Genomic DNA, 10,493 nt, shown 5'->3' on the forward strand with positions numbered 1-10,493 from the left:
AAAATTAATAATAATAACAACTTTAAGAAACAGAAAAAGGCAGCACAACGATAATCTCAGTTAAATTAAAGTAATGGAATAATAGGTCTCTCACCCGCGCATATACCATGTTCCAGAATTACTCCATAAGAATAATTTGGATTTAGAACATTACCAAAATCACGTTAAGTTACATTTTAATATTTAGCAGATACAATTTATATCATTAAAATGTCCGATGAAGAAGAAAGTCCAGCTTAATTTAATGAATAAACGGTGGTCGCCAGGTCCATAAACAATAGGCCTAATTTCAATTACAGTAGCGGAGTAGAGACGAAGTAATATTAACAGCGTTGCCAAAACATTTCTTCTAATATAATAGTTGTCGCAGATAGCTTGATACACACGTTCTTCTCCAAATAATCCGGCAGCAGAACAGTTTCGAAACAATTAAGTAGATACTTGTACTTACATTTTTGGGTGTCCAATTTAATATACTGTAATCCAATAGCTTACGTTCTAGACCATTTTGTAATGAAGAACCCTCCTTCAGATAGTTCGGTCACACTAATATTAAAAAAACTGTAAATATGAAACACACAGCATTATTGCGCTATAATTAAGGCAATGCCTTAATTAACGAGGCTATTAGCCTGGTTTATCAAACTCCACTCCAACAACTTTCAATCGCATTTTGTACACAACTTCTCCAAACGCGTCCATCTTGGCGATCTGCCGGGAACAGACTGGCGTTCAGTCCAGTCAAGCCGCGGGTCGCTCAGTTGAACATCGACACTGCGCACACTCACGTCAAAGTTTGCTTATTGAGCCAATCAGAATTACGAAGCAACCGACGTAACAATGGCAAGAAGATACATTTTAAATCGCCACAGTTTCAGGCACATAATTTAACGGCAATGCAAACAATGGCCGAGAATTGCAGATAAAAGTCCCCACACACAAATGTATATGTCCAACAAATGAGGGTATGGTAAATTATTGTCTCAGGAAGTACTAATAAATAAATAAATAAATAAATAAATAAATAAATAAATAAATAAATAAATAAAGCGTATAGGTATAGACATTTTGTTAGTTGGTAAAGAAAAATACACGTCACAACATATGCTAGGTAGGGTTTACCTTGTCCTATTAGTTTACCTCGTGGAGCTTGCATCCGGGAGATAGTGAATTCGAACCCCAATGTCGGCAGCCCTGAAAATGGTTACCCGTGGTTTCCCCATTTTCACACCAAGCAAATGCTGGGGCTGTACCTTCATTATTAAGGCCACGGCCGCTTCCTTCCCACTCCTAGGACTTTCCTATCCCACCGTCGCCATAAGACCTATCTGTGTCGGTGCGACGTAAAGCAAATTGTTAATTACTTTCCCTCGCAAACCTGGGATACAGAATATAGTACCGTAGTATAAAGTTACAGTATTGTGACGCTAATATTCGTATGTATAATTTTTCTTAACATGCCAGAAACCAACGACATGGAGCTGTTGTCATTTCAACACAGTTTTAAGGGCCACCGACCCAAGCCGGGATTTGAACCTGCGAACTCGGACTCAGATGGAGAGCGACTCAACCAACTGAGCCACATGAAAAGGAGGCGTTTTTGATCATTGTTATAAATAGACGCAGTTAGTATTTTTTACAAAGGTTTTATGAGGAGCATTTATTACGGCGTACGTTTTCCAGCTGTCCTAAATGCACTAGTACGGGGAGAAGAACTAGCTGGAAGCTAAAGAGCCTTGCGGGGGTGTCGCTTCCTTCTCTGTTCACTTTTCCAAATCAAACTCCATGGCGTAACAGCCCCGAAGGGCCATCGCCTACAAAGCGGCCGCTGTTCAGCCCAGAGGCCTGCAGATTGCGAGGTGTCGTGTGGTCAGCACGACGAATCCTCTCCGCCGTTATTCTTGGCTTTCTAGACTGGGACCGCCATCTCACCGTCAGATGGCTCCTCAGTTATAAACACGTGGGATGAGCGTACCTCGAATCAGCCCTCAGATCCAGGTCAAATTCATTGACCTAGCCGGGAAACGAACCCGGGGCCTCCGATAAGAGGCAGGCACGCTACCCCTACACCGCGGGGCCGGCTGGTTACTTTTAAGTCTCCTCATTTTCGAATTTGAATTAAGGCATCCTGCATTTGATTCCCGGCACTGACAGAGTTAGAAAGGCATGGGATGGGGAAGATACAGCCTTGTTTTGAGTGCAGTAGAGTTGGCCTTGAGTCTCCCGTAATCGAAATATCTACGACCTGGAAGGTAGTCACCTTCACGGGATGTAGTACCAAAGTGGTTCCTTTTTTAAAGAAGGCAAATTAAATGAAGTTTCTACTTCCTCAAAAACGAAGAACGATGTTATCAATTTTACGAACAGCTTCAATAATGCAGCCGGTTTATGTTAAGAGTAGAGAAGCTATGAAATGAAATGTCGTATGGCTTTCAGTGCCGTGATATCCCAGGACGGGTTCGGCTCGCCAGGTGGAGTTCTTTATATTCGACACCTGTAGGCGACCTGCGCGCCGTGATGAGGATGAAATGATGATGAAGACAACACATACACCCAGCCCCCATGCCAGTGGAATTAACCAATTATGGTTAAAATGCCCGACCCGGCCGGGAATCGAACCCGGAACCCTCTGAACCGAAGGCCAGTACGCTGACCGTTCAGCCAACGAGTCGGACAGAGAAGCTATGATTGTGCGTGGTAACAATCAAAACCATCAATATCTACTGAAGATCCGTACCGCACTCGGTAGGACCGACTTTCTTTTCATATCCACCGGGCGAGTTGGCCGTGCGGTACGCGGCGCACAGCTGTGTGCTTGCATCCGTGGCATAATGGGTTCAAACCCCACTGTCGGCAGCCCTAAAGATGGTTTTCCGTGGTTTCCCATTTTCACACCAGGCAAATGCTGGGACTGTACCTTAATTAAGACCACGACCGCTTCCTTCCCACTCTTAGCCCTTTCCTTTCCCAACGTCGCCATAAGACCTACGGTGCGACGTAAAGCAAATACAGAATACAAATTAAAATGTCTTTTCCCAACCCCTTCCAAGGAAAAGTTTTATCCACGCTACTGGTGTGGGTACGCCACTGCATCCACTCACCATTTAAGGTACAAGGTAAGCCCGAAGAGTGGCTGGATACTCAAAATACACCACCATAAATGATGCGGTTATGGCTCAAAAGTACTAAAGAAAGGTAAGGGACGGGATCTAGTGTTTTAAGTAGAATCCGTATCAATAGAATGTGACTTCCCATTTTAAAAATGTTTCACGCATCGACTGCGGTTCGTGCTTGGGCCGTCCTGATGACAAGATATAACCATTGGAACTGACTTATCATGCCCGCCAATTACAATATAGTTTTGATGGAGCGATTTGAGGTTCCAATCAGTTCCCGGGCATTGGACAAAATACTGTATATAGGCCTGCCTATCGAACTTAGGCACACATCCGCGATTGTCTTGCTACTGTTAGAATAAAAAAGAAACGTTTTCATAACTTACCGAGGATGCACATAGTTATGGCTTCTCAGTGGCAAAACAGTCCCTCTTCAAATAATAATAATAATAATAATAATAATAACTTGTATGGCACAAAATGAGGAACTAAGTGCAGCTCACAATCCTGTCACAGTCTTCCGAACGCTGCAACTTAAACACTGCACGTCTCTCAACCACGGTACAACCCGAGGATCCCTAGGACATTGTTGTTTCCGGGAACCGATGTGCAAAAGCTGACACGATGTTGTAAGCTTGCAACTGCTTCTGGCCGTGGCCCTTGTTATGTCGGTGGTCACGTTCCGGCCCCCTACTGAGTAATCCCTTGCTAATTGCCCTTTTCCTCATGTCTTGACATTTGTCAACACACGGTAACATTTCCAATACTGAGGCCTCTACAGGGAAATATCCCCGCGCATCACAATGCTAAGTGGTTTCCTTTCATTCAAGCAGTACAAATATGGAGAATTTTGTATGGCCCTATTGAGCCTTGCTAGTTGATTCTTTGTCGCTACGTTAATTTAACATTTCGGCGTAAGTTTTTTAAGTTGTTCATGCCTTACGTAAAACAACGGTTGATCCTCGCTCTAGTTTCAGGAAACATTTTTTGGGGGTGGGGGGTGGGGAGGGTGGTTGGCCCAACCTTTGCTACGCCAGTGGTGTATGTTACTTTTTTACTGTGACATTTTAATTGTATAATCACGCCGAACTTATATATAGTTATAATTCTATTGTCCCTTTGGTGAAAGTATTATTGTACAGTAGTATTATTACCGCGCTGTCCGACTCGTTGGCTGAATGGTCAGCGTACTGGCCTTCGGTTCAGAGGGTCCCGGGTTCGATTCCCGGCCGGGTCGGGGATTTTAACCTTAATTGGTTAACTCCAATGGCCCGGGGGCTGGGTGTTTGTGCTGTCCCCAACATTCCTGCAACTCACACACCACACTTAACACTATTCTCTACCACAATAACACGCAGTTACCTACACATGGCAGATGCCGCCCACCCTCATCGGAGGGTCTGCCTTACAAGGGCTGCACTCGGCTAGAAATAGCCACACGAAATTATTATTATTACCGCGCTAAATTTGCTAGATCCAACCTTTACGTCGCTGGAGAAATTCGCTAACAGCATTAACAACTGCCCATTTTGTAGCTTATATTTTTTCAATTTTTATGCCCCCATCCCTGCGGTAGCCCTTAAACTCAGAGGACACTCGGGGAATTAAATGCAATGTAGGCACTGCTGAGTTGAGAATACTTTATCCATAATAAGTCTGCGCCGAGAGTTCTCCCACCGCCACTTCGACAGAACTCCCAGCGTGACGTCATGCGCAAGACACAATTGGGCTGCTTGCGATAATTTACAGGTCACTCACTAGATCGCAGTAGCAGGAACAGCGGAAACCGCTAGCGCCTCGAACGGTGTGTACGCCAGTTAGTTAGACAAGGAAGCCATAGAGAGCTCTGCTAGTCTACATTTGACAATCATACAGATATATTTCTCAAAAATGAATGTATATTAAATGAATAGGACAAAATTCGTTCATATATTAATAATAGTATATTATATTGTATTACAATGTTGTTAATCTAAATATACATAACATTATAACTATATGATATTCTTCGTTGCAAATGAACTGTGTGGTGTGTTACGACCTTCCTTACTTTCGTCTGGGATATAGTTTGCAGTCTTGCCCGAAATTGCCAGGATCAATTGACGATCGAAGCTGACCGTCCAACGGATTGCGCTACACCGCAAGCAGTCACGGGAGTTTATGGCTCCTTGAAAACGTGGTCTCGCCAGGTGGACATAGTAATTCGTGAGGTTTCACCTCGGGACGTGCCATCGACGTCGAGGAATTCTCTTACTGTAAGGGTTTCCCCAGGCAATCTGCATTCATCATTGCATTCTTCTCTGCTACATAGTTGTGGACTCGGTAATCTCTGGGGTCCCCTCTCCACATCAGGGGGTTTTTACCCCCTAGGGAATATTCTGTCTTTAAGACAGCCATATTATCATAATGGATCTCATCGCCACCAGCACCATCGCCGCTACCACATCGACAGCCACCACCACCACTGCCGTACTGTCACCTTCATCTGTGACACTAGCACAAGCCCATGCCACGGGCCTCATGTCTTCCGAGGAGCATCCCATTCCCTCTTCTGCACATGGAAGTCACCTCTTAGTACCACCAGCGCCGCAACGAGAGCCATCCCAGGGAGTTAAACGACGTCTCGCCACACCAAAGGGATCAGTACCACCTAAAGTCGTCGCCATCGAGACACCGCCACCGCCACCGCCTCCTCCACCTTCACAGCACACTGACTCCATGGAAACAGCCAATATTCCACCAATAAATACATCATCCACCACCGAATTTCCTCCTCTCTCTGGCAGTCATCGTCCTATAACCAACCCCCGTCTCCTGCAAAAACCACCCCAATCTACCCATACTTTCCTCCTTCAGAACCCATCCCCTGATTTCCGTTCATCGCAGAAGATCTTCCGAACACTTCTCCGCTTCAATCTTCGTCGTGAAGACATCGCCGACATCAGGCCTACCAACCATGGATACCTCATCAAAGTCACCAGTGCAGAAGCCGCCAGTCATCTTTCCAATTTAGTAGGTGCTCATCAACTGGGCTCCAGCTCACCATTTAAAATTCTTTCACAACCCAAACAAAAGACCTCTCCCCCTCCACCCCGCCACAGTCTCTTCAGCTGTGTGATCAGGGGGGTCGACCCGGATATTCCAGACTCCGAGATCCTTGCGGAGCTTAACGCCGAGGGCGTTCCTGCAAGAAAAGTCTTTCGAATTAAGAACGTATCCGGGCCGACCTTCATGGTGCGGGTGCTGGTCCCCACCACCGAAGATCTTGATAGACTACTTTCCACAGGTGTCTCAATATATCGCCAGCACCACCGAGTGGAGCCTTCCAAAGCCCCTCCTCCGCAACCCCTACGCTGCGAACGGTGTCTACAGTACAACGTCCACAAAACGGCCGACTGCAAAGCACCAACACCTATTTGCGGACACTGTTCCCAGCAACATCCTACTCCAAAATGCCCCAACACCACACAACCCCCTCACTGCAACACGTGTGGTGACTCACATCCCACCTACTCCCGTCTCTGTAAGGCCCGTCCTCCTCCCCCTGACAACCGACCCGAACTTATCGCCCCCGTTCGGACCGTTGACCCACCTACAGATCTCAACCGTTCCCAGTTCTCTCCTCCTACCATCGAAGATATCATTCGCTTCACCACTCTCACTCTCCTCAACCTATTCCCATATCACCGACCATTAGTCCTCTCTCACCTGCAAGCAGCGGCCAATCAGACTTTCAACCTACATTTTGTCACCTCCCACTCAGGCCTAAACTCCCATTTTCAATTCACCCGCTTGGAGACTCTTGTTTGATGGCTTGTCGATCCAAACGTGTGAATTCCTCCCCTCCCATCTCCATTCTCTTCATCAATATCCAATCATTTTCCACCAAGCGTCTCCACCTCCTGACTCTCATCCAACAGTACCCCGTTCACACCATCTTACTGAACGAAACCATGCTCCGTCCACGAACCCCAGCTCATCTTCCTGGATACATCCTTCATCGAGCAGATCACCCCGACGACCGCGGACGAGGGGGATCAGCAATAGCTATAAAAGGTTCCCTTCCCACTCGCCTTCATGTTCCACCTCATCCCCTTCACTTTCCAGAATCCATCGCCGCCACAATCTACTTTCGCTCCCGCATCCTACATCTCGCTACAATTTACACGCGTTCCACCCAACCCCTCCCACTAGATTACATCACTCACCTCAGCAGAACCTTTCCGCACTACATTCTTCTTGCCGACCTGAATCTCACCGACAGATCCGTTCGAGAAATGCACAGCCTCCACTCCCTCCTCAGTGCCATCGATTCCTCCCTTCTCCCCCTTCCCGGCCCAACACGCCCCTCCTCCCAGACCACACCTGATGCCATCATCACACATAATTCTCTTACACATCTCATCACTATTACACTTCTTCCCAGCATTGGCAGTGATCATATCCCTGTTCTATTACAAATCCCCACTCACCACCACTCCTCAAATACATCACCTCCCCAACCAGTACCCAATTTTGCTCAAGCCAATTGGAATTCATATCGCTCCGCCCTTTCCAACATGCTCCCACACTCTTCTCCACCTCTGACCGACCAGACCTCAGTTGATTCACTTCAGGATCTCCTGCACTCTTCTATCTCCTCTGCTTCCCAAGCACACATCCCCACCACTTTACATTCACCCTCCAAACCGCGCCTTCCGCCTAAATTTCTCCGTCTCCAGAAACTTTCTCAATCCTATCTCCAGGATTTCACCCGCACCCGTGACACCTATTTTCTCCGTCGGCACCGCCAACTAATCCGCACAATACGTAACTACCTTATCTCTTATAAACGTCGTTCATGGTCTCAAACCTGTACAACACTTAACTCCTTACATGCTCATCCCTCCCAATACTGGCGTCGTCTTTCCAGCCTCCTCGGCCAACACAGCACCCCTACCTATCCTATCATTCACCAAGGAAAGTCTCCAGCTAACACCACGGAAAAGTTGGAGATCTTCTCTGAACATTTCGCCTGGCGCTTCAACAACCAAATCTCCCACCACTTCTGCTTTGCTGACACACCGCTCTATCATGATATTCAAGCTTCTCCTAAACTCATTCCCTCTGCTACACACACACCCTCCCCTCATCCTCTCAATTCTCCCATCACCCCCACCGATATTCATATCGCTCTCTCCAAAACTCGCAACACCGCCCCCGGCCCCGATAATATCCGTTACCGCCATATACGTGAAGCCCCTCCCATCCTCTTCACTCTTCTAGCCACCCTTTTCACTTTTATCCTCCATACCGGTTTCTATCCAACCGCCTGGAATAAATCCATCATGCTTCTGTTCCCCAAATCCGGAAAACCCTTGTCCGACTTAGACTCATACCGACCAATATGTCTCATTTCTGTCCTAGCTAAACTTCTAGATAAAATCCTGGTCCGCCGCCTCCACTCCCACCTGTCGTCCCATCACCTTCTCCCGCTTTCCCAAGGAGGTTTCCGTCCCGGCTTATCCTCACACGACCAACTCCTTAAGCTCATCCAAATAGCCTCCAATCACCTCAACCATGGAAAACCTTCCCTTCTCATAACTTTCGATTTCAACCAGGCCTTCGACTCTGTTTGGCACGCAGCCCTCATCTTTAAACTTCACTTTTTTGCCCTACCTACTACCTACATTCGCCTCATCGCCTCTTATCTCTCCCACCGATCTGCTAGGATATCCATTAATCGTGAACTCTCCTCTTCATTTTCTATGTCCTATGGTGTTCCTCAAGGCTCCCCGCTATCCCCAATACTCTTCATCTTGTTCGTAGCAGATATTCCTCAACCACCCGCCCCCATTCAGTTACTTCAGTTCGCGGACGATACTGCACTTCTAGCACCCCTTCCCTCCGTCTCTAGCATGAATAACCTTGTACAGCCTTACCTTGACTCCTTTCTCTCCTGGTGTGACAAGTGGCATCTCCGTATAAACCCCTCCAAAACCCAATCAATCTTAATCCGTCGTAGCCGCCGTCGCTTCTCAGTGACCCGTGACCCTGGCCTCCTCCGACTCACCATCCGCGACACCCCACTTACCGTTCAACCCTCCCTCAAGTACCTTGGTGTAACCATAGACGAATTCCTCACTTTCCGCCCGCATTTCCGGACCCTTCAAACCAAATCTTCCCGTCGAGCCCGGTTGGTTCGCCGGCTTGCCGGGACTACCTGGGGCCTTAACTCCCACCTTCTCCTACTCACCTACACCGCCTTCATTCGTTCTGCCATCGTCTATGGTTTCACCGCCTGGCTGGCTGTTGCAGACTCTCACCCTACCCTCCTTAAACCTTTCCTATCCATGGAACGCCGCCTAGTTCGCATCGCCCTCCGCCTTCATCCACTCTTTCACACCTCTGACTTGTACAATATCTTCCCAATTCCCAAACTAGATACCTTCGTCTCCATTCTTGCTGCCCGCTATTTCCAACGTTCCCTTGACCGCAACAATCCTATACTCTCCCTTCTCCTGCACTCCCCTCTCAAAACCCCTCTCTTTATCCCCACCCCACTCCATATCTTCAAATCTCTCCACCAGACCCCTCCACTCGGACAGCGTGTGGAGACTGTCTAGGGGCAACTTTTTTCATTTACATTGCTACCAAGTCCTCTACTTTTTCACTTAGTACCTATTTTCTTTAATCTCTTTATATAATTCATACTTAATGTACTGATAATTAATCACCTATTCCTTACTTTATATATCTCCAAGATAGACTATATATACATACTTCGCTTCTGCCTCCTCCTGTATAATTTACGTATATTAACTGGAGTGTACATGTCCGATATTTTGCATTAGGCTCTGCTAAGGAAGGCTATGTCACTAAGTATGCTTGTTATTTTTATTTTTCCCAAACTTTGTAACATGTACTTATGATATTCATCACCTTATGTGTTTTTTCTTTTCTCTGTCAATTTATGTTACCCACGAAGTCTGTTGTATCCATTTTTGCATCATGTCTGTATTGAAAAAAAAAAAAAAAAAAAAAAAAAAAAACGCTCACAGAATGTCCCGCCTCCCCCCCTATGCCCGTCATATATAATAAAGAGTAATCCTACGCCCACCTCCAGTCACTCTTGCACTTCAACATCTCCTCCAACGCATTAATCCTTTTTTTCCCCCCATCTCTCTTTTCCTCCAATCCCACACAACCCCGTCCAATCCCCTGGCCAGGGAGAGGGCGACACCCTCTAGGTGGCCCGCCCCACCCCCTCAGGGTGGGGAATGAAAGCGTCCGAGCGAGCGAGCGAGCCGAAATTGCTCATGCGCCCCCTAACGGGGTGTAAAATAAACACATTATTTTTGCAAAGATTTGAGGTGAAAACCTCGAGTCTATAGAGAA

Source organism: Anabrus simplex, chromosome 3 (assembly GCF_040414725.1).
Source record: "Anabrus simplex isolate iqAnaSimp1 chromosome 3, ASM4041472v1, whole genome shotgun sequence".
Taxonomy (NCBI): Eukaryota; Metazoa; Arthropoda; class Insecta; order Orthoptera; family Tettigoniidae; genus Anabrus; species Anabrus simplex.